The sequence below is a fragment of the Podarcis pityusensis genome (genome assembly GCF_964106645.2).
Source record: "Podarcis pityusensis genome assembly, chromosome: 1".
Classification (NCBI taxonomy): Eukaryota; Metazoa; Chordata; class Lepidosauria; order Squamata; family Lacertidae; genus Podarcis; species Podarcis pityusensis.
The window spans coordinates 12240619-12265945 of record NC_138028.1 but is presented as its reverse complement, the minus strand read 5'-3'; the positions used below and the strand labels follow the sequence as shown (position 1 = coordinate 12265945).

The window sequence follows — 25327 nt, the reverse complement described above, 5'->3', positions numbered from 1 at the left end:
AGGAAACAGGAGCGAGACTGCCAAGCAAGCGCCATTCGCCCGCCCAGCCCTGCTCGCATTTCCCCTCCTTCGTCTCCCTCGTGGATGTTCGTCAGGACCCAGGAGAGCCGTGCTTTTTTTGGCCCCGGCGAGGCTAAACCGTGCAGGCGCCTCGGCTGGCAACGAAGACGCGCCCCAGCCGTCCCTCAAATCTGTAACGGGCCACGTGGCTGGGACTAGGGCCAGCTCGCCTGCATGTGCGCCCGAGAATAAGCATGACGCAAGGATGAGATCATCGCGGTGGGTTTCCTTTGCCTGCGTATTTTATGCATTTGCCGCATAATAAAGCTAGGTGCATTTGATCGTATGCCTGTAAGGCAGCTGGACAGATGCAAAAGCAGACCCCTTTTAAGAGTGTTTTTAAAACTGGAAATTCAACAGGTGTAGCTGGTGTGTTCTGTTTGGCTTGCAAAGAGGTTATATGGAACAGTCATCCTGATTGGCTTGCAAAGTGGTTAGATACCTCCCCGTTAACCTCCTGTTCATCCCATATTTTCTCCATCACTTTCCTAACTGCAAAAAGTTAGGATTTCTCCCCCCCCCCAAAAAAAGTGGCTGTATTGTGCCCTGGCCACAGAGCACATTAATTGCACTGAATGTCTGGTATTCAATTGAATCCTCCTGACAAAGTTCTGACCGTTTGGAGGAGAACCACACTGCACCTTATGGTAAATGCTACACCTGGTGAATTGCAGGTTGAGTACCTTCCATGCAGACCCCCTGTAGACTACCGTACTTGTTGGGCAGATTTGAGGGTAAATCATACACAGCACAGGTTTGCCCCTGTGGCTCGTTGGAAGTTGAAACTGCTTCACATGTACTATTACGTTGTCGTCTTTATGAGGATATACGTTTGACTTTTATTACACCTGTTTTGCAAAAGTCCAGGAAAGAATCGGAACACCATAGTTTAAAACTACTGCTAGAGGACAAGAATCCCAAGACTACATTAAATGTAGCCAAATTCTGTGCGTCTGCAATTAATCGCAGGAAGCAAGTGGTATCCCATAATGACCAAACCCCCAAATGTTAATTACAGGGGGCACGCTAATAATTAATTTTAATTTTTTATATTTAAATCCTTGTTATACTCATATTGTCCTCTGTATTTCTGATATATATTTTTTTATGATCTGTGATATTGTGTGTGTTGACGCTGGTCTGTGACCGTATTAATAAATTCATTCATTCATACCGTACTTGTTGCATGAAGTTGGAAGCACAATAAAAAAAATAGTGTTTCACACATTCACTTATATGCATAATGAGAACTCAAAAAACCCCCAAATGAATGTGTGAATGAGTCCATCCTTTTCATAGGACTACAGTGGATCTGAAAGTCTAATTATCTTCAAAAAGGTCATGTTGTCTGCACAAATTCCCTAGGCACCTGGCATTTATCAGCTGATAACTTCCTTGAATCAGAAAGTTGGGGAAACTCCTCCGTGTTTCGAAGCATCAAGTTTCAGCTAATCCTGCAGTGAAATTCCCAAGAGACTATAAAATTAGGGCAGCTCCAGCGAATGGGAGGGCTGAAATGAAAGATAAAGGCTGCTGTCTCTTTTGGTAAAGTTAGCATACAAAACTGAAAGTCCGATGAACAGCCTTTGCTTTTAAGTTTGTTTTTTTTTAAGCAGAATGTATTAAAAGGAGTGGGGCTTTTAAAACTCCACCTGTTGAGACCTGGGCTTTTGGCTTATTTACCCTTCACCATGCAACTCAGATTAAGCAACCAACATTTTGCTGATTTAACACCAGGGAACGGCTCAAGTGAATAGCTAATGAAGTGCATAGATAACATGAACAAACAGCAATAATGAACCAATAAGTGAATAATAAACATCTGTTTCTTAGAGCTGGGGAGAGGAGGGAAGCAAACATACAAGGCTGGGACTCCATCCAATTTGAGCTGAAAATCCAGAAAGTTGCAAATTCAATTTTTTATAAAATTAAAATGCATTTCAGGATTGTTCTGGGGAGGTCTCTCTGGAGCTTCAGTTTACAGGTAAGTACAGTGGTACCTCAGGTTAAGTACTTAATTCGTTCCGGAGGTCCGTTCTTAACCTGAAACTGTTCTTAACCTGAAGCCCCACTTTAGCTAATGGGGCCTCCTGCTGCTGCCGCGCCGCCGGACCCCGATTTCTGTTCTTATCCTGAAGCAAAGTTCTTAACCTGAAGCACTATTTCTGGGTTAGCGGAGTCTGTAACCTGAAGCGTATGTAACCTGAGGTACCACTGTATGGTAAAGAAAATGGGTCTGGGGCTATAAGTTTGTGTAAAAAATATTTTATTTTTTAGGAACAGAGATTCCTACTAAACATCTGGAAGAATTTTCTGATGGCAAGAGCTGTTTGACAGTGGAATGGACTCCCTCCGAAGGTGGTGGACTCTCCTTCCTTGAAGTCTGTCAAGCAGAGGTTGGGTAGCCATCTGTCCTGGGTGCTCTAGTTACGATTCCTGCATTGTAGGGGTTTGGACTAGATGACTGGGGTTCCCTTCTAACTCTAGAATTCTATGATTCTATTACTATCCCTGACGTAAAAATTTGATAATCCCGATCTTGGCTATGATAACCTGGAAGACCTGCTCCCTGCCTTGCAGGCCTTTTCCCACCCGGCCAGGGAGGGCTGGACCGTGACTGACTCCAGCTACGAAAACGAACGCTGCTGACGAGTTCAGAGACCTTCTTTGCTGCCTCTTAGTTCAGTGCTAGGTCCTGGAGTGTTCCACAGCCACTGCTCGCAATGAACCACAGCTGGCAATATTGGCAGCAACAGAAGCTGATATGTTCTGTACTTATGAAAATATTTTATTATCCTGCTAATTATGCTGTTCTAAATGTGCATTTCATATAAGACTTCCTTTAGACACCCAAAAGAGGAAGTGTTATTGTTTGGGGGGGGGGAATCCTATTTTTAAAAATTTTATTTTTGGTCAAAAATGAGAATTCTGGACAAATTTCTACTGGATTTCTAAACTAGGGGGGGAAATATTTCTAAACTAGAAAAAAAATTATAAACTAGAAAAAATTTCTAAATTAGAACAAAAAATAGTATGGCAGCACTTGACGTTTCGGTAGAGAAATACTATCGATAACTTCCAGAATCTGAAATCCATAAACATGTTTTTGTCTGAGGCTCTATTCCACTCATTTCTGTATAACTACATGAGTATATAAAGAGAATACTGAAGTGGAACTAAGCAAGAAATTGCTACACTGAACATAATTTACTGGTCAAACCACAGATATTACTTAAAAGAAAACAGTTGTCTTCCTTAATGCATTGCAACCCTGTCAATTAGTATTAAATACATAAACATGTTGTTGCCTGGGGACCTGCTCCACCCTTCTGTGGAACCACTTCATGGGTGCGTATAAATAGAAAGCAAAAGTGGAAGTAAACAAGAACGTATTACACTGTTGTAATACACACACTGCTATGTTACACAGAAATGTAGCAGAGTGACAAGGTCTTTCCTGACTTTCTCCAGATTTATTTAAGGCTTTTGATTACGCCAGTTGGCAGTTTTTACTAAAACTCATTCACTTTGTGAATTTGACCCTAAATTTATAAACTCCTTGAGAGCTACGTATTCCCGTTCTAAGGGATGTGGGTGGTGCTGTGGGTGGTGTGCCGATCAGAAGGTTGGCGGTTCAAATCTGCACGACAGGAAGAGCTCCTGTTGCTCTGTCCCACCTCCTGCCTACATAGCAGTTTGAAAGCACACCAGTGCAAGTAGATAAATCGGTACCACTGCGGTGGGAAGGTAAATGGCGTTTTCGTGTGCTGTGGTTTCCGTCATAGTGTTCCATTGCGCCAGAAGCGGTTTAGTCATGCTGGCCACTTGACCCGGAAAGCTGTCTGCGGACAACGCCGGCTCCCTTGGCCTGAGTGTGAGATGAGCACCACAACCCCATAGTCACCTTTGACTGGACTTAACCGTCCAGGGGTCCTTTACCTTTACCTTTATTCCCCTTCTACATCCAACATAAGAAAAAAATCTAAATTTCCACGCATCTCACGTTATATCGAGGAACTAAAGAGGGTTGCCTCCTTCCCTCATTTTTATTTATTATGGTAATTGCATTCCTGGCTGTTAGGTACTGAGCTGAATAGGATCCAAAATGCAGCAGTCTGATTGGCCCTAGAACAATAGGATTCAGAATGCAGCAGTCTGATTGGTCCTAGAACAATAGGATTCAGAATGCAGCAGTCTGATTGGTCCACAGGAGCCACCCAATCCAGCTCCAGGTCCGTAACCTGATTGGCCTACAGGTGAATCCCAGAATTAGCCAATCATGTGGGGCCCATTGTGTAAATAATGCATATAAAGCAGACATTCTGGGGGAACTTCCATTCCTCCTCACCACTATGAGCTGAATAAAGAGCATGAAATCCACTCTCGACTCCGAGTATATTTCATTGGCCAATAGCCTCAGAGCACAAATGTAGAGATTTTGAAGAGCTCCACAAGGGATATCTCCAAACCAAGTGAATGGGCAGCCAAATGAGAAATGCAATTAAATGTAAAGAAGTGATTCATAGCGGGGCACAACAATCTTAGGGCACCATTCAACCAAGGAGCAAAAAAATTTTTTGCCAAGTCCTCACTGAGTAACCCCACCTCGTTTCTGTTCCTGCTGCTCATACAACTGTCCTGTTCCTCTGGGTCCTGGTCTGCTCCACTGTCAAGAGGGGAAGGGCAAGGCAAAGCAGAGGCTGCTGCTCCCCCTTGCTGTTTTCGTGGCTCGCTCACTTGGGGAGGGGAGCAGGATTTGGGGGTTTGGCAGCAAATGCTCAGTGAAACCGACCCCCAACACCAGCCCTGGCTGGGACCCAGTGCAGGCTGCTCTCCCAGCGTTATTTCATGAAGCAGGCAATGGCAGAGTGAACAGCTACAGGACCCAGGGCTGCTTAGATCTTTACTGTTGGCAAGGGATATCTGCAGTAAAAAGTTGCAGCATGGACTGCAGCCACTCAGGATTACATTCTCCCCCCCCCCATACAGTGATACCTTGGTTCTCAAACTTAATCCGTTCCAGAACTCCGTTCCAAAACCAAAGCATTCCAAAACCAAGGCCCATAGAAAGTAATGCAAAATGCATTAATCCGTTCCAGACTTTTAAAAAACAACAACCCCTAAAACATCGATTTCACATGAATTTTACTATTTAACGACACCATTGAGCCATAAAATGAAAGCAATAAACAATGTACTGCAGTCACACAATCAATCAATCAGTAACTGAACCGGGCTCCACAAAGTCACAAAAACAAAACAAAAAGAGCCACAAAAACTCAAAATAAATAGCAAAAACAGACCTCAGCGTAACACTCAAAACGGAAGTGTGGCACTCACATCGGACGTGTAACACTCAAAATGGAGCATGTTCAGCTTCCAAAAAAAGTTCGCAAACCGGAATACATATTTCCAGGTTTGCAGTGTTTGGGTTCCAAGTCGTTTTGAATACCAAGGCCTTTGAGAACCAAGGTACCACTGTATAGCTTTGCACGTTCAGATCTCATTGGGCTGTTCCTGCCTGAGGATCCCCTGTACTGTGTGTTGTTGTTTTTACTTTTGCAACCACTGGGGCTCCCCCAAGCCTCTCCATGCCTCCCTCTTGGTAGGTAGGAGAACAATAGCCAGGGTAGTATGTGAGAGCTGAGCTGAAAGCAGCCTGCAAGCTGGAGACAGACATGCTTGTCCTGTGCTGGATCCAAAACCATGGCAAAATAAGAAGCAATATCTGCCAGGGTGTGAATGCTGTGAGTGTCTACATCTTATGCTCAGGTTGTAAAGGTAAAGGGACCCCTGACCGTTAGGTCCAGTCGTGACTGACTGTGGGCTCTCATCTCGCTTTACTGGCCGAGGGAGCCGGCGTTTGTCCGCAGACAGCTTCCGGGTCATGTGGCCAGCATGACTAAGCCGCTTCTGGCGAACCAGAGCAGAGCACGGAAACGCCATTTACCTTCCCGCTGGAGCCGTACCTATTTATCTACTTGCACTTTGTGCTTTCGAACTGGTAGGTTGGCAGGAGCTGGGACCGAACAACGGGAGCTCACCCCGTCGCGGGGATCCGAACCGCCGACCTTCTGATCGGCAAGTCCTAGGCTCTGTGGTTTAACCCACAGCGCCACCCCCTTTGCTCAGGTTGTATATATGTGTAAATAAAACCATATATCCTGAAGACACCATGGTCCTCTCTGACCTTCATTCCAAGGAAACCAAACTCTGGATAAGCTCCAGGAACCCCTGTAGTCCCTTTACCACGCATATATTGGGGTGGTACATAACAATAAGATTGTGCTATTAGCCACAACGCAGCAGTAGCTGCTACCAAGCAGGCGGCCGCATTCTGCAGCAGCTGAAGCTTCCAATAACGATTGCCATCTCAAGCCAGAAACATTGCAATCAAAGGCCTCTTTACATTATACAGGCATAACATGTGTGGATCAGCTATGTAATAAAAACAGACACGAGGAGCGCATTCTGTTGAAAGACGAGCTCTTAAACCGGTGTTGCTATATTTAAAAGAATTGCATAATACACCAAGTTAACAATTCCCGGGAGGCGTTCTTTAAGAATCAGGCTGGATGGAATATGTGAAGGTGTACGCAAAGCAGTTCAGCTGTCAGTAAGTGTTTTGCATTTGGAGAATGACATGATCTTTTGAGAGGTGCATGCTTTGAAGTCGCCTGGTGTGGATGCTGAGACCGCACTGCCCTTTGAAAACCCTCTCGTAGGCTCAGCCTGGATCTATTATACATAAGGCCGCAGAGTCCTGATGTGGTCAAATGGACTGTGACATTTAAACTGCAAGGGCAGAATCCCATTTTTTAAAATGCTTCCCGGAGTTAAAACCTGCTAAGGATCAGTAAATGTAATGGGGGGGGGGTTAATGGTGGTGCAACTTACACAATGATATCTACCAATTCCTGTTTTTGTCTTCACAGTACAGGAGTATAGGAAGTGGCCTTCCACTGCATCAAGCCCTTAGTGCAGAGAGATCATCCGGGGGTTTGGATTGGGTGCTCATCAATATGCAGAAGATACCCCGCTCTACCTCTCTTTCAAATCAGAACCAGTGAAGGCAGTGAAGGTCCTGTGTGAGTGTCTGAAGGCGGTTGGAGGATGGATGGCAGCTAACAGATTGAGGTTGAATCTTGACAAGACAGAAGTACTGTTTTGGGGGGACAGAAGGCGGGCAGGTGTGGAGGACTCCCTGGTCCTGAATGGGGTAACTGTGCCCCTGAAGGACCAGGTGCGCAGCCTGGGAGTCATTTTGGACTCACAGCTGTCCATGGAGGCACAGGTCAATTCTGTGTCCAGGGCAGCTGTTTACCAGCTCCATCTGGTACTCAGGCTGAGACCCTACCTGCCCACGGACTGTCTCTCCAGAGTGGTGCATGCTCTGGTTATCTCTCGCTTGGATGACTGTAATGTGCTCTATGTGGCCTACCTTTGAAGGTGACCCAGAAACTACAACTAATCCAGAATGCGGCAGCTAGATTGGTGACTGGGAGCGGCTGCCGAGACCACATAACACCGGTCTTGAAAGATCTACACTGGCTCCCAGTACGTTTCCGAGCACAATTCAAAGTGTTGGTGCTGACCTTTAAAGCCCTAAACAGCCTCGGTCCAGTATACCTGAAGGAGCGTTTCCACCCCATCGTTCAGCCCTGGCAGCAGTTCTCTAGGGTCTCAGGCAGACATTTTCCCCAATTATATTAATACAGTGGTACCCCACCTACTTTGAACAAACCTATTTTTTAGAATTTGGATTGCAACAAAAGAATTGAACCATCAAACAAAACATTTCAATTAAAGACCACAGCAGTTACATCACAATACAAAGGCTATACAGTATAATAGACTTTTCTCAGAAGGAACCATTAAGACAACCAAATTTCATACACTGGCACGGATAAGGTGTAGAATTGTAGGGTATAAAGCCCTACCGTGTAGCATAAAATGTTTTTGGGTTCTCTGTTCTTTTGGAAACCTTTGAATGGTCCCACACCCACACCCAAGATTGAAAAGTTCAAATATATAATATCCAGTCTTTGGAAATATAACTACAGTGGTACCTCAGGTTACATATGCTTCAGGTTACATTCACTTCAGGTTACAGACTCCGCTAACCCAGAAATAGTGCTTCAGGTTAAGAATTTTGCTTCAGGATGAGAACAGAAATCGTGCTCCAGTGGTACGGCGGCAGCAGGAGGCCCCATTAGCTAAAGTGGTGCTTCAGGTTAAGAACAGTTTCAGTTTAAGAACGGACCTCCGGAACGAATTAAGTACTTAACCCGTGGTACCACTGTATTAATACAATTGTCTCAAATCTCCCTGATCCTTTTAACTGCAGGTGCCAGGAACTGAACCTGGGACTTTCTGCATGTATGCTCCCTTCCTGTTCAGGTAAACCCATCCAGGCACCATGCATTCAAAGTTCTGAAAATGAAAGCAGGGCTCCTTATAACTTTTTTCACTTGGGAACCACCTGCCAAGAGAGAAGCTTTCTTCCTTGTTTTTCTTTCTCTTTGCTTATTGATTTATTCTATGCTGTGCTTTCAATGGGTGTTGCGTCTTCTTCCTGCCCACCCCAGGTTGCAAAACGAGACCTCTGTTTTCGTTATTTAGTCATTTGGGTTTCAAAGATTAAAAAGCACCGGCTACAACAGAGACGTAAACAGTAGTTACAAGGGCAGGTGTCAGATTTTCCAAGGTCAAAAATGACACCAAGGAACCAATTAGAGGTCTCCTTCTTGTTATTCCTTTCATTTTTTTTTTTTTTTAAAAACACCCTGTTTCTGTGCTTTTCAAACAGCAGCTGCAGTTATTTATCGGGGGAAGTTTTTCCTGGCATGAAGACAAAGCAGAGGGCAAGGTAGTCAAATGACTGGCCCAGATAGAAATGACCTGCAATGTCACTGTGACCTGCAATGTCAGATGAGATGTTCTGCTGCTCAAATCTGCACTGAGTCCATGCCTTTTAATCTTGGACAGGTATGGAAAATGACTGCTAGGTTTGAGAAAGCTGGGAAGAGGCTAATGGCATCAAATTGGAATTTTTGATCATTTTTGAATGATAATTTCCACCAGAAATATTGCACCTTTTTATAGCATAAATTGTTTATTACATTTTCCAAACATGTTTTACAATAATCTTAATATCAAATAATTGCATTGTTTCATAAATTGACATCTCACCTCCACTTTCATAGTGTTTTTACTCTATTGCATTGTATCTTTATCTATTACAAAAAGTTTATCTGTTACAGTTATTTTATCATTTGGCTATAGTATATATTTTTTAAAAAAATCCACAACAGGCTTCTATTCTTCTCTGAAAAGTCCATCATTTTTATCTCTTAATTTCGCTGTCAGCTTTGCCATTACCGCGTAGTCCATTACTTTCGAAAGCCACTCTTCCTTCATTGTACCTTTTGAGGTTACAGTTTTATACAGCCATGAAAAACAATCAGCTTAACATTGCAAAGTTTACTGTAGTAGTAGCTGTTGCTGTTGATCAATGGCCATTATAATATGACATGTATAATTCATGTATAAATTTCTGTGAATTAATGCAGGACTTCCTCCACTTCCTAGAAGAGTTTGGATTTGGATTTGATATCCCGCTTTATCACTACCCGAAGGAGTCTCAAAGCAAATTCCTTTCCCTTCCTCCCCCACAACAAACACTCTGTGAGGTGAGTGAGGCTGAGAGACTTCAGAGAAGTGTGACTAGCCCAAGGTCACCCAGCAGCTGCATGTGGAGGAGCGGGGAAGCAAACCCGGTTCACCAGATTACGAGTCCACCGCTCTTAACCACTACACCATGCTGGCTCTCTAGAGTCCCTCATCCAGTGGATATTGAATATAAGCTTGTGCCTTCAAATACCTAAATGTATCTTCTAGCTATTGGGCAAATATGAAAAATAAAAGTCGTATCAACAACCTGGAAAATTATGATCAACTGGTCTTTCAGCAAAATTTGTATTTGAAGTTTCAAGCCCACTGAGCCTCCAAGGAAATCCCCTTTCTGGTTTTCGAAACCCTGAGTGTACAAATATCCTCCTAAAATTCCACCCAAAGGACGGCTGCAATGTTTGGAAAAAATTTTGTCTGAAGAGGGGTTGGCTTGCTTATAATAATATTATTTGAAAAAATATGAAGTGAAGAGGCCTTTAAACAAATATGATGGATTAATTAAGAGAAAGGCAAATAAAGGTTAGAATGGCATAATTGGCTGAGTAGAGTTCATTAGGTGAGTGTAAAACCGCTGGATATTACTTTGCTGAAGCATGCCGTTTGACTTCCTAAATGACAGATGCCATACAAGACATTCCTGAAATTAAGTTAAATGAAGATAATGAGCTCTGAGAACCGAACCCTAAAGTCAAGCGGTTGGAGACCATTTGACCTTATTTTCAATCTTCTTTATTAGGGTTAAAGACAAAGAGTCCAAGTGTCTTGCTAAATCGACCAGAGGATGGCTGATGAGCTAGAAATTAATGCCGTAGTTTAAAACAGGACTCAGGGAGATGGGAAACATCGGAGACCCATTAACCTTTCCCATGGCATTGTAAAGAAACAAAACCAAGGAGAGCGAAGACCAACCAGAAGGGACGCCTTTGGACTGTAATTATTCAGAAGGCTTCAAAAGCAATTATTTCAGACGATATAGAAAAGATAGCTCAGCAGAAGGCTGATCTCTGCAAACGACATGGACCATTTTTGTACTTTGACCATCACAGGCAAAAATTGGAATACATTGCCAAGGGCTGAACAAATCAGCAATCTCTTTTCAGGGTTTGGTTTTCATGACAATCAAAGGAGCTTACCTTCAAGAAATAAGAACGCTTTGAAACAGACCATTCACAGAGCAGGCTCACTTCAGGCCTAATCTGAAGTAAATTCCACTGAGGTCAGAGGGACTGACACCCAGGCAAGTGTGATAATAATCTAGAAGTAAACCCCACCGGGGGCGCGGGTGGCGCTGTGGGTAAAACCTAAGTGCCTAGGGCTTGCCGATCGCATGGTCGGCGGTTCGAATCCCTGCGGCGGGGTGAGCTCCCGTCTTTCGGCCCCAGCTCCTGCCCACCTAGCAGTTCGAAAGCACCCTTAAGTGCAAGTAGATAAATAGGTACCGCTTTATAGCGGGAAGGTAAATGGCGTTTCCGTGTGCTGCGCTGGTGCTGGCTCGCCAGAGCAGCTTCGTCACGCTGGCCACGTGACCCGGAAGTGTCTCCGGACAGCGCTGGCCCCTGGCCTCGTAAGTGAGATGGGCGCACAACCCTAGAGTCGGACACGACTGGCCCGTACGGGCAGGGGTACCTTTACCTTTACTTTAAACCCCACCGAATTCAAAGGAAATTGCTACAAAGTGGGCATGCACAGGACCAAACTGTTATGATTTGCTATGCACAATAAACAAATTTTATTAGACGGTACAAAGGAGTTGGCAAAACGAGCTTCCATTGGGGGCGCAGGCCCAGGAGGGGTGCAAAAATAATCTATCAGGCTGTGGAGTGTGTGACATATATGTGTTTGGGGGGGGGGACGTGCTGCCACTGTCACAGTGAGATCCAAGGCAGGAGAAGATTTCCGTCCTTCTCACACCACGGCACAAAGGCATGCGATTTTTTTCACCCTTCCTATTCACCTTGCCCTTTCTCCAGACGCTTTGAGTACTTGGGTGGCATAAAATGTAGTACCATATTTTTTGCTCTATAAGACTTACTTTTTCTCTCCTAAAAAGTAAGGGGAAACGTGTGTGCGTCTTATGGAGCGAATGCAGGCTGCGCAGCTATCCCAGAAGCCAGAACAGCAAGAGGGATTGCTGCTTTCACTGCGCAGTGATCCCTCTTGCTGTTCTGGCTTCTGGGATTGAGAATATTTTTTTTCTTATTTTCCTCCTCCAAAAACTGGGTGCGTTTTATGGTCTGGTGCGTCTTATAGAACGAAAAATATGGTAATTTATAATGTGACTATTGCGGTAAAGTGGTTTTTTTCAGCTGTGGGGGCACCACTGCCGATACAGCTCCTTGGGTGTAGGGACCCTAGGAACATTTCTACAGAGGCAGGAATGCTTACGAATACAGTGGTACCTCGGGTTACATACGCTTCAGGTTACTCCGCTAACCCAGAAATAGTACCTCAAGTTAAGAACTTTGCTTCTGGATAAAAACAGAAATCGCACAGTAGCAGCGGGAGGCCCCATTAGCTAAAGTGATGCTTCAGGTTAAGAACGGATCTCCAGAACGAATTAAGTTCTTAACCCAAGGTACCACTGTACAAGTTCCTGGAAACCACAGTGGGAAAGAGCAGTTTTTATATGAACAGAGCTGGAGCTTAAATTTTTGGTGGTGCACTGGGAGAGGGGAGTCAACAGAGGTGAGATCAGGTGTCTGGAGGCCAACACACCAGAGACAGGTTATTTTTTCCTGGGGGTCCCCCCCCCCCCAATTTGGTCTAACTTTGTTTCTTATACAAATATAGACACACTCACGGACAACAAATAGCGCCAGGTAATGCAAATGTTTGGATCCAGTGAAATTTAAGGTTCTAAGTCAGGCATAGGCAAACTCGGCCTGCCAGATGTTTTGGGACTACAACTCCCATCATCCCTAGCTAACAGGACCAGTGGTCAGGGATGATGGGAATTGTAGTCTCAAAACATCTGGAGGGCTGAGTTTGCCTGTGCCTGTTCTAAGTTGTACTTTGTTTTGGAGGGCGATTTCAGGCTGACCTTTAAAACAAAACAAAACAAAACAAAAATTATATTGGTTTTTAAGGGAATATAAAAGTAGAAAATAAATGTTTGATACAGTTTTACATGTTCTGAAAAGGCACTTTGTTCCAGAATGTAAGATACAGAGATATGCAATAGAATAAGCAGAAACAGTAAGACAAGGGATGGGGGGAGGGAGGGTAGCATTGGGGGCATGTTTTTTTATGTTTCGTAATAGTAAAAAAGGAGGATAAAGAGTCATGTTTTGAGCTTATACATTGGTGTATATGGAGAGCATATTGGGGGATGGGGAGGGAGAGAGAGAGGAGGAGTACAGGGATGTTGTTTGTACTTTGTCAAATCAACCAGGCTGTGTGAGCCATCTTTTCCATACTGAATAAAATCGAACTATACTACAAAGAATTCATTTGTTTTGTTTGGCCCTCTTGCTTTCAGACTGACCTTATAATGGACTGCCCATTAATATGCAGCCACAGACCACAAAACTTCCCATTGATGATAATTGTTGCACACTACCCCCAATCTCCGGGCGGCACGAGGGTTTCCAGGAGTTTACCCGGGGTTCCTTTGGGAATGATGTACAGCGGAGATTGTGGTGTCTTTATAATATATGGTTTATTCACCCATATATACAACCTGAGCCTACAATGGAGGGGTTCACATCTTGTTTCTCCCATAGCCGCAGAAATCGAACAATGCTCTCAAACTTTGCTCTGACTCTCCAGCTTCCTGCTTTGCTTCTAAGGCCATATCACTGCAACTCAACTCTAAACTTAGGCTTAGTCCTTCTAACCATTTCTGAGTTGAAGGAGGAGCCCTACCCATTCGTCATCTGGCACAGAACCCCCTTTCATTTGCTCTCTTAATGGCCCATCACCCATGCGATCACCTCAACACGGGAAGCTAGCCTGCCTTATATAGAAGGATCTTGCACACAGCCTGCTTCCTCCCCTCTAAAACTCCTAACAATACGTACGGACATTGACTCAGCAAGTTTCACATTTATTTTAATTTGTTAATTGTTCCCGTTGTGACTGTTGCAAATTTTCTTTGTATTGTTCTATTAGTTATTACTGCAAGCTGTATAAAATCACAAATTCGGCAAAAAATAATTTGACAAAAAAAGAAAGAGCAAAGCCATATTGGGTAGTTTTGCCTAGCAGTTGGAGGAAATGTACCATCAAAGAATGAAACCCCATCTTCAAATGGTAAGTGTTGGAAGTGTACAAGGCAGGGGCAGTTGTACCTGTAATAATAGGACAAATTTTTATAGATGCTTCTTCTTCTTCCGAAAACTTTTTTTATTATCTAGGTGCTTCTTTTTTTCAGCGCTGTGTGGCAAGATGTACCTGCCCAGATGTTTTCGCCCAGCTGCTTTCCTCAATATAAGTACTAGAGGTGTTCTCATCTGGTCACCCCCAGGGAGATATCTTCGGGTCACTGAATGATTTATCTGACGTTAAAATTAATGTCAGAAACAGACACAAGTTGTGACCTTGTTGCAGAACCAGGGCAATATTCCAGCGAGTGCAATTGCCAGATGGACGGAGTCCTGTGGCTGCCTGTGGGAATATAGCTCTCCATCCATCCTGTAACCGCCATGGGGTCATTCCACGGCCTCTGCTGTGAACTGAGTGGCTCCAGTTGCCATTTTTTGCTCTGAAAATAGTGTTCGCAGCCAGGGGTATAACACAGTGATTTAAAACGCTCTCTGGCTCATCAGCAACGAGGAAGGAATAGACCTTTGCTACGATCACCCATGGTTCGAGAAGGTCTGACCGCATTCAGAGTAGCTTCGTTTATGTTTTCAGACTCCATACAAACATCTGGCGAAACATCTGATGGATGCAGTTCCAACTCCGGCAGAATCAAGTCGAAACATCTGTCAGTAATAAAAGGGGAGGGCTAGGGGGAAGTTGTAACCCTTTATTTATAGTTAATATATCGTTATTAATGTAGTATTTTTTAACTGTTTCCATCCTGAACAGGCAGCAACACTTCATGGCAGTGAACTGCTAAAAACTGAAAGGAAGCAACCCATTAAAATACAAAACATTCCACACTTAAAGGTGATTGACAGTACAAGCCTATGCTGGATTACGCAGAAGTACGCTACACTTTTATTTTAGATAGATGATAGATAGATAGATAGATAGATAGATAGATAGATAGATAGATGTTGTTGTTGTTTAGTCGTTTAGTTGTGTCTGACTCTTTGTGACCCCATGGACCAGAGCACGCCAGGCACTCCTGTCTTCCACTGCCTCCCGCAGTTTGGTCAAACTCATGATGGTAGCTTCGAGAACACTGTCCAACCATCTCGTCCTCTGTCGTCCCCTTCTCCTTGTGCCCTCCATCTTTCCCAACATCAGGGTCTTTTCCAGGGAGTCTTCTCTTCTCATGAGGTGGCCAAAGTATTGGAGCCTCAGCTTCACGATCTGTCCTTCCAGTGAGCACTCAGGGCTAATTTCCTTAAGAATGGAGAGGTTTGATCTTCTTGCAGTCCATGGGACTCTCAAGAGTCTCCTCCAGCACCATAATTCAAAAGCATCAATTCTTTGGCGATCAGCCTTCTTTATGGTCCAGCTCTTACTTCCATACATCACTACTGGGATGTTTCTATATATATAGATATATATATATATATATGCATTTTCCAAATTTTAATACATACAACTTTAAATTCTCTTCGTTTGTCACATTTCTCCAGACTTCCCCACCCAACCCTCCATGGCTTTCTACTTGATCCTTGTTCTGCTGCATATCCGTTTATACCACCCATTTTGATTCTATACAATATCCTAAGTGTTATTTACTGCTGCTCATGTTATCTATCCCTACTTGGAAATTTAGCTGGTTGTTGTTCCTCTTTAAATATTATCCAAATACTTCCACCCTTCCAGGCCCTCCAAGTGTCCCTATTTTCCAGAGACGTCCCTGATTTTAAGAAGCCGTCCCGGTTTCTGATTTGATCCTGGGATGTCCCCACTTTTTCCTTAAGATGCCCCTATTGTCATTGGAGAAATGTTGGAGGGTATGGAGTTATCCGACCCCTTGGGCCTCCTGAAGGCAATCCTGTGTTGGGACGTTTTTTTAAAAAAATGTTTAATGTTTAATCATGTTTTTATATATGTTGAAAGCTGCCCAGAGTGGCTGGGGCAACCCATTAAGATGAGTGGGGTATAAATACTAAAAAAAAAAAAAAATCATTATGGAATAGGATATCCCTATTTTCATTGGATAAATGTTGGAGGGTATGCTCTTCCCTCACCAATTTCTCATCATGATTCCTTATCTTAGCTGACATCGTAGCTAAACCGCATGGGGGGCATGTGCCAGCTTGCTTCGTTGCCCAAGAGCTCCTTAGAGCCTCCCAGATTCCCTGCGCCCATAAGAGAGCAATTATGAGAGATCCCGTCAATAGGCCTTTCCATCTCACTGTTCCACAATGAAGCTAGAGCAGGGGTCAGCAGTGTGTGGCCCATGGGCCGGATGTGGCCCACAAAGACCGTTTTACCGGCTCATGAGCTGCCCCTGAACCGAGCTGCCCATTCGGTGGGTCCCCCGCGCACTGCGCTAAATCGGCGCAGCACGGCGCGGTGACTCACTGAGCGGTGCCGGAAATTGCATCTGTGCATGTGCAGATACCAGAAATTGCATCTGCGCATGTGCAGATACCATAAATCACATCTGCGCATGTCCGGACGCCGAAAATCGCTTCTACACTGGCGCGATTTTTGGCATCTGGGCATGCGCAGAAGCGATTTTCGGCGCCACAGACATGTGCAGACACAATTTCCAGTGTTCCACTGCACCAGTCTGGCCCACGGACAATCTCCTTGGGAGTGATCCGGTCCATGGCTGGTAAACCTTGCCGACCCCTGAGCTAGAGCTTCAACAGTAGCACCAGCCATGCCAACTGGAAAATCCCCCAGAGTGTTTGACCACTGAATAAACCAACCATTTTATATGCCCTGAACATAAAAGCTCAAATCTCATATGTGCCTCACCATCAACTAAGCAACTGTGAGCAACTGGGGCAGTTTAGACAGTCGTGTGGCAGAATGCCAGCAGAACTCATATGCCATGTATCTCTTCTCTAGCTCTAGGCAAGAGTAAAAGACAAGGATTTCCTGCTTTCCACAGTTCGCTATATTTACATACTAAACACTGTTTACCTGACAACAGTGTTCTTACTTAAAGTTTACCTCATAAAATTTTGGTTTTTCCTCAGGGTCCATGACTGCATATTGCGGCAGTGAATCTCATAGTTTAACTACACACACTTTGTGGAGAAATGCTTCCTTCTGCCTGTCCTGAACATTTAGCTTTCTCACATGACCCTGAGGTCTAGTATGACAAGAAGAACACATCTTCTCTCTGTCGACTTTCTTCGTAGCGTGCAAAATTTTATATACCTCTATCATGTCCCCCCGCTTTCTCTAAAGCAAGTTACTGAAATGTTCCTAATCTTACATAAGGGAGTTATTTCATCCCCATGTTCATTTTAGTTTCTCTTTTCCAGCTCTAACAATATCTCTTTTGAGGTGTGGGGTAAAGGTAAAGTAACTAAACACAGTACTCTCGTGTTTGGACACACACCATAGATGTGAATTTATGAGGCTAGCAGTCCCATATCCTAATGATTCCTAACAAGCAATTTGCCTTTTTTTTCACAGCTTCCACAGGCTGAGGCAACATCTTCACTGAGCTATTCACCTCAGCACCAAGATTTCTTTTCCTAGTCAGTCATTGATAATTCAGACCACTTATTTATCCCCCACACATCTTAGTGGGTTGCCCCAGCCACTCTGGGCAGCTTCCGACATATATAAAAAACATAAGAAAACATTAAACATTAAAAAAAACCAACCACTTCCCTATACAGTACGTACAGGATTGCCTTCAGGCGGCTTGTGGGTCGGATAACTCCATACCCTCCATCATTTCTCCAATGAAAATAGGGACATCCTAAGGAAAAGTGGGACATTCCAGGATCAAGAAACCAGGATAGGTTCTCTAAATCAGGGGTGTCCCTGGAAAACATAGACAATTGTAGGGTCTGCCTTTGGCTTTTTAATGAACACAAAATTTCCCCTTCCGCACAACTACTCGAAGAATTGATGCTTTTGAATTATGGTGCTGGAGGAGACTCTTGAGAGTCCCATGGACTGCAAGAAGATCAAACTGATCCATTCTGAAGGAAATTAGCCCTGAGTGCTCACTGGAAGGACAGATGCTGAAGCTGAGGCTCCAATATTTTGACCATCTCATGAGAAGAGAAGACTTCCTGGAAAAGACCCTGATGTTGGGAAAGATGGAGGGCACAAGGAGAAGGGGACGACAAGGACGAGATGGTTGGACAGTGTTCTCGAAGCTACCAACATGAGTTTGACCAAACTGCGGGAGGCAGTGGAAGACAGGAGTGCCTGGCATGCCCTGGTCCATTGGGTCACGAAGAGTCGGACACGACTAAATGACTAAACAACAACTACTACTTTAAAAAATGCCAGAGCCCCGCCTGATTCTGCATCCACGCATCTTAATCCCAAAATTCTTCTCTGTGAAAAAAAATAATATCTGACTACACTCCATTGCTTTTGACAGCTGCTGGACATGCAGAAATCCCAAGCTGTGGAGCTTTAACCAGCATGGCATGGAAGGACTGACCTGTTGAATTTCAGTAGTTATTCTGCGCTTGGTGTTTCAAAATCTAGCCAGCTCCAATGCCTGCCATTTTCTCTGCATGCCTTTAGAGTGGGCTGCTTCCATTCATTACTGACAGTTAGATATAGCCTTGCTAGGGAGTTGTGGTGTTGTGAAATCTGCCTTTCTCAGCACTTGGAAGAGCAGGACCAGAATGTTGATGAGCTTTCCAAGGCAATGTATGAAGTGGGGTGGGGAATTCCCAGGCATCCCATAATTCAGGGAGGCTAATTCAGTGAAATGATTCCGCAATGATGGAAGAGATGCAGTTGGAATCCCACACAAAAGAGAAAGAAGGGGAGGGGGGATTGTGCGTGCGTGCGTGCGTGCCTGCCTGTAAAAATTGTTGTTTTTAAACAAAGAAAGAAAACTTCAGCGTTTTCCATTATTGCAGAGCTGTAGTGACTGGCCATTTTGCACAATCACTGGAGAAATTTGAAAGTTTTAGCTAAGCAGTGACTCAGCACAGTGATCTAAGATCTTTGGTATCTCTCCCCCCCCCCGCAACTCCCCCCCCCTGGCCTGACTCTGCAGTTTGATGACAGCCGCTAGATTCCCAGAACCACACGGTTATTATTTCCAAGAGGAATGTATAAGCTCTGCATTTGTGCATGTAGTAAAAATGTTGGGAGTGAAAGATGAGTCAGGGGAGAGTTAAAGAAACCTTGTATTACTTAGCAAGGGCTTGTGCTTTGACCAAAGGCAGCAGCTAAGCTTTTACTTTGGTGGAGGGGAAGGAACATGCTGCAGTTTGCGCCTTGATTTACAGTGACGTGGAGGGGCACGGGGGGCGTATCTTGGGGGGCGCTGGTGGGTTAAGCCCCCTGCTCGATCTGGGAGTTTGCCACCTCTGTCCTATAGTCTTCCATCTTTCCGCTGGCCAGTTACCTGTATTTACTTAAAAGTGTGTGTTAAAGGCTAATCCCGCTGCGTAAAGCCAGCTTAAATGAAGAGCGGAGCCGACCTCTGCCAACAGGCTGGAAGTCATACAGAGCTTTGGACCGGAGAAGCTGGGCTGCATACAGGGAAAGCTTATTTTAATAGGGGAAAGTGCACTGAACTTTTCTCCTGGGCTTGTTGCGGCAGAGAAGGCCCTGCCAAATGCAGTTGACCTTGAACACAGGTGCAAGCTTCAGATCCATCTCTGGCAAACAAATCAAGGGTGTTTTTTTTAAATAAAAGGTTGCTGGGAAATAAATCTTTCAATGACGAAAGGGAGCGAACACACCATAAAGGCAGTCATTATCTCCACAGACATGAATCTCCAGCGGATGCCAGGGTACAGCTTTGGACATCCAAAAGATTATTAAGAGAGAAGAGTGTAAGGACGCTTGACTCAGCCATGATCCCTCACGTGTGCTTTGATGCGTGCCAAATCAAGAAGACAAGAACTTTAAAAAAGAATGGGAAAAGTTTATAATTTATATACGAGACCACTGTAAGCAGGTTAAAACACTGGCAGGATTTTAATCACACTTGTAAACAGAAACTATGGACAATTTAGAAAGATAAAAATTTGGATAGGTAATGACACGCAGTTGTAAACATTACCTTTAGGACCCATGGAAGGGATGGTGGCGGGAAATCAGGAGATTCAGAGCAATCTCAATATTTGGATTTTGAAATGTTTTTGTTGTATGTTTATATTTTTAAAAATCAAATATATATATATATTTTTAAGAGACAGAGGTGGAGTCGGAATCTGCTAAGCATCTGACTTATTCTCAGTCACCTTCTTGGAATGGGGAGGTTCCTTGTTGACGTAAGGAGTGTCCGATGTCGTAGGAGTGAGGCACTCTTCTGTCTTGGTTCCTTTCCTGGAACCAGATCTCCATCCCCTACAGGCCACTGACCCCTCCTTGGAACCAGACACTTTTAGGGGTACTGATTCCACCTCCCACACCCTGCCTAGGGCCCTTCTCAGAGTCCTCCAGCTCCAACTCTCTGAGCTCCTCCCTCCATCCCTTCCCCGAGCTTCTGATCATCTCCTTCAGGACACCTCCATGGGATTCATGACAAACACTCCTTAATTAACCACCATCATATAATCTCCCTGCAAACTAATCAGGATGAATGCTCAGTCAGCAGGTCATCTCAAATGCATCTTATTGGTTGCATTCCAAGTAGCACAAAGCAGCAACTTGCACAAACATAATGGCTTCTGCTTGCACAAAGGGACTTTCCCTCCTCATCTCTTTCCCCTGCAGCTCCCTAAATCTGTTCCAGGGGTCCCCCCAACTCTGGAGCAGATCTGGGGACAGTGTGGAATGCAAGGAAGGGAAGGGAAAGTCCCATTGTGCAAGTGAAAGCCGTTCTGCTTGTTCAATTATTTAGCTGAATACTGCTTTGTGTTTTTAATAACACCCGATGAACTCAGTGGTGCTCGCTTCTGAATAGAGATACACTGAACTGCACACTTGGTGAACGAATGGCAAACACCAATAAGATTGTTATTAATCTTTTGCATAACTTTTTTTTTGTTTACTTCTGCTCTTTGAGCAATGTGTGCTCCCTCTGCCCTACACAGGTGTACACATTTTAGCCTGACCTTTTAAAAAGGAGCAGAATATACTCTCTCCTTCTGCTACAGGCAGGTTACCTAGAACTACCAGATATTTTTTTGCCAGTAGGACTACTGTACTTTTCATCAGGTGATGCTTTTGTCAGCGTTTTGCCAATGCAGTCAAGAGAAAAGTGCCATTTGATAAATTTCTGCTGTTTGCTCGGCTTTTTAAATCATTGGAGCCATACAAGGAAAGAAAACAAAAGTTGCTTGTCTGTCCTCTGCTATTCATTATGCAAGGAACAGCAATTGTGCATCTAGGGATGATCAGGGCTTGGTATAACCGTACTACTGTGGGGAAATATACATCAGTGTGGTGTAGTGATTAAAGTGTCAGACTAGGACCTAGGAGACCAGGGTTCAAATCCACACTCCTTGGGCTAGTCACTAACTCTCAGCCTATCCTACCTCATAGGGCTGTTGTTGTGGGGAGGAGAACTATGTATGCCACCTTGAGCTCCTTGGGGACAATAAATCAAATAAACAAACATTTCATGATAGGGTCTAGAAAGGGCCCAGCAACAAGACAATACTGCAGCAATAAAGTAATGAAGGAAACAGCAGTGAGGCAGCTACAAAACTGTAAAAGGGAATACAAAGAAAGAAGTAAGGAGGGAAGGAAGGAAGGAATGCATCCTTGAACATTCGCAACAAGGAATATTTTCACAGAGAAGCAATGGAGAAGATTCACTCCCTCCCCCTAGCATTGTGGGAAAATATTCTATAGTCTAGGAGGTGGCCAGGACCTTGAGAGGTTGCCTGAGGTAAATGACAACTAACATTAAACATTAAAATGTCTGTAAACTTTCATGGGGGAAATAGCCGCACGTCGATGTGGAGAACTCAACTTCCGATTGGAAAAACGAGGAACTGAAAGAAATAGGAATTGACACAGTTACCCATCCCTAATGACAACTGCAGCCCAGTGGCAAATATCACTTTTTGCCTAAAGTAATGAAGAGTGTGGTGGCTTGGACAGCTTCGGTCATGCTTGGAAGAAATGAATTATCTAGACCAGTTTCAATTGGGCGATAGGCCTAAGTTCAGCGCTGAAGCAACCTTTGTCATCCTGGTCGATCACCTACACCAAGAGAGAGGGAGTATGACTCTAGATTCTCCTACATGTCTTGAGGGCTTTGGACACCATCAACCTCCTAGTGTGGCTTTGCAAAGTGGGAGATGGCAACACTCAAGACCGTTTGCATAGAGTAGCATTTGGGGAGTTCTGCTTTTCCCCACAGTGTTTGTGCTGTGGGGTCCCCCATGGTCTCACCTTGTTGCCCATGCTTGTTAACATCTGTTCAGTGGTTCTCAAAGGATGTGGCGCTCCACACAGGTGTGGCAGGAGAAGATGGCAAGCATGGCAGGAAGGTTCAAGGGCAATGAAACATTTGAACATTTCAGTGTAGTATAGTAGAGTATTAAAGTTTTGTTGTTGTTTTTTGCAGAATATGGATAGATACGGAACAGGGATTTTCAACTCTGACAAACATGAAAGATCGGAAAAGATAAAGGCTTATTTTTGTTGATGAGGAGATGAGGGTTTGTCTCAAATTCAACTAATATAAATGAAATTCCCTGGCAAAGGCAAGCTCATACCTCTCATTGATTTTGTAGACATACTTAAGATACCTATAAGAGGCTCGTTTATATTTTGGGAATGATTAATGTGCTTATGAAGCTGCATTGTTGTACACTTCCTGAATGTCCCATGATCATATTATAAGGTAGATGTGTTCTGTGTTATAAACCAAGCACTGCTAGGAATCGCTTCTTTTTGTTTTCCAATGTATTTCTTATCAATAATATGTACGGCGTGGCATGATAAAATTTACGAAAGTGTGGCCCAGGGGAAAAAGTTTGAGAACCACTGATCTATATGAAGCCAGTGGGAGAGATCATTTGGGGATATGCATTGAGGGGTCACCAATATGCCGTTGACATCAGCTCTTTCTCTCCATACAGATTTCAGCTTATGTACATTGTGCATAATGCTATAATCCTCTACAGGACCACCCCATTTCCTATGCTCATTGGTACTCTAAAAGAACTCTAAAACAGTAAGTTAGACCCGACTTACTATTGCAGAAGCCATGTTGCTATGCTTCAGCAACAGTTGTTCTTTTAAATGCTTGACAATTCTAATTTGAATAATTATTTCTACCAGGTTTCCTAGGAAAGACATAAAGCTAACCAATCTGCAATTTCCTTTCCCTCCCTCTCAATGTTTTTAAAAACTGCTGTTTCCTTGGCCACTTGCATCCTCAGGTATGGATGCCGAGCTTAAGGTCGCATTACAGTACATAGTTTTGTTAGAAGAAATTCAATTTAATATCTGAGTTCTTTAAAAGCTATTGGCGGGTGCCATCCAGACCCTGTGAGTTGTTCATTTTTAATTTGTCACAAAGGCCTAGAACTTTGTGCCTTGTCACCACTATTTGCCTCAGTTCCTCAAATTCCTTTCCTGGGAAAATCAGTTTAGGTACACGGATCTTTCCCTGATCATTCAGCTTTTCTTCAGTCTCCTATTTCTCTTTTGGCTCATCGTCATTATTATTATTATTATTATTATTATTATTATTATTATTTACTGAATTTGTATAGTGCCCTTCATCCACAGATCACAGGGTGGTTCACAACATAAAAATACAAAATTAGAACACAAAATACACAAGAAAGCAAAAGCAAAAGCAAACCAATAACCCCCCTTGTCATCCAAACATTTAGTCACCTCCCTAGCCAATTTCTAACATATTTAAAGCTGTTGTTGCTGGTGGTCTTGTTTTTTGTAGTGTGCTTCCTGAAATCTTTCTATTTGCCTCATTTCTTTTGCAAAGGTGTGTGTTTCTTTTGGTTCTCCTTGTATGGGCAAGACTTCTGTTTTCTGAAGAAAACCGTTCTGCGATAAACTTCCTTGACTCTACTTGTTAACCACGCCAGCATCCTCTTGGCAGTAACTTCCCTGGCCTGTAGTACTATACATTCTCACTGGGCTTCTGTTAGTGTAATTTTGTACAGCTTCCCCAAGCATTTTAGAAAGATTTGACCCTTTCCATCAGTAAGGGGAAGCTCTGGCTGGTGGGCCTAATTAGGCCAAAAGGCTGTTTCAGTCAAGTCAAGCTGTGCCCACCTAGACCAGGTGCACAGTTTGGGAATCATTTTTGACTTACAGCTGTCCATGGAGACACAGGTCAATTCTATGTCCAGGGCAGCGGTTTACCAGTAGGCTGAGACCCTACCTGCCAGCAAACTGTCTTGCCAGAGTGGTGCATGCCCTAGTTATCTCCAGCTTGGACTACTGCTACCTTTGAAGGTGACTTGGAAACTACAACTAATCCAGAATGCGGCAGCTAGACTGGTGACTGGGAGTGGCTGCCGGGACCATATAACATCGGTCTTGAAAGACCTACATTGGCTCCCAGTACGTTTCTGAGCACAATTCAAAGTGTTGGTGCTGACCTTTAAAGCCCTAAATGGCCTCGGCCCAGTATACCTGGAGGAGCGGCTCTACCTCCATCGTTCAGCCCAGACACTGAGGTCTAGCTCCCAGGGTCTTCTGCTGGTTCCCTCACTGTGAGAAGCAAAATTACAGGGAACCAGGCAGAGGGTCTTCTTGGTAGTGGTGCCCTCCTTGTGGAACACCCTCTCTTCAGATGTCAAGGAAAAAACAACTATTTGACTTTTAGAAGACATCCTAATGCAGCCCTGTTTAGGAAAGTTTTTAAGGATTGATGTTTTTATTATGTTTTTCTATATGTTGTAAACTGCCCAGAGCGACTGGGGAAACCCAGCCAGATGGGCGGGGTATAAATAAATTACTACTACTACTACACCGGACCTCATTTATGCAGCACGTAAAGACATAGCTGGGCCTAATGGTGTTTCGCGTGCACTGGGTTATGCAAATACTGATCATCACCCGATTTCACACTGCAGGGCGAGAAAGGTCTGCTGACATCATTGTTGACATGAAATGATTGACAGGCGGGCAGCCCCTCCCATCTGTCAAACTTGGTCCAGTTCCCTCATCCTGCTGCCCTTGACTTTCCCAGCCCTGCTCATTTTGGGGAACTTTCCTTTTTTCAAGTCCAGTATGACTGTGCGGGGGTCTTTCTTAGCCGCAGCCCATTTAACATGTATGTTGAATTACAATTTACGGCTGTGCTCAGTGTCCCCAGTGAGGCCAGCAACACTTTACATCTCTAACCAAGTCCTGGGCGCCTCTTAAGATGAAGTCCAGACTCTTCTCCCCTCTGGCCAGA

General features: G+C 44.1%; 1 long non-coding RNA gene across 1 annotated transcript; it reads left to right on the top strand.

Moving 5' to 3' along the window:
• The first annotated feature begins 147 nt into the window (after positions 1–147).
• Positions 148–3248, top strand: LOC308470526. Its single transcript, XR_013982464.1, has 2 exons — positions 148–279; positions 2338–3248. It is a non-coding gene; the product is annotated as an uncharacterized lncRNA (long non-coding RNA).
• Positions 3249–25327: the final 22079 nt, after the last annotated feature.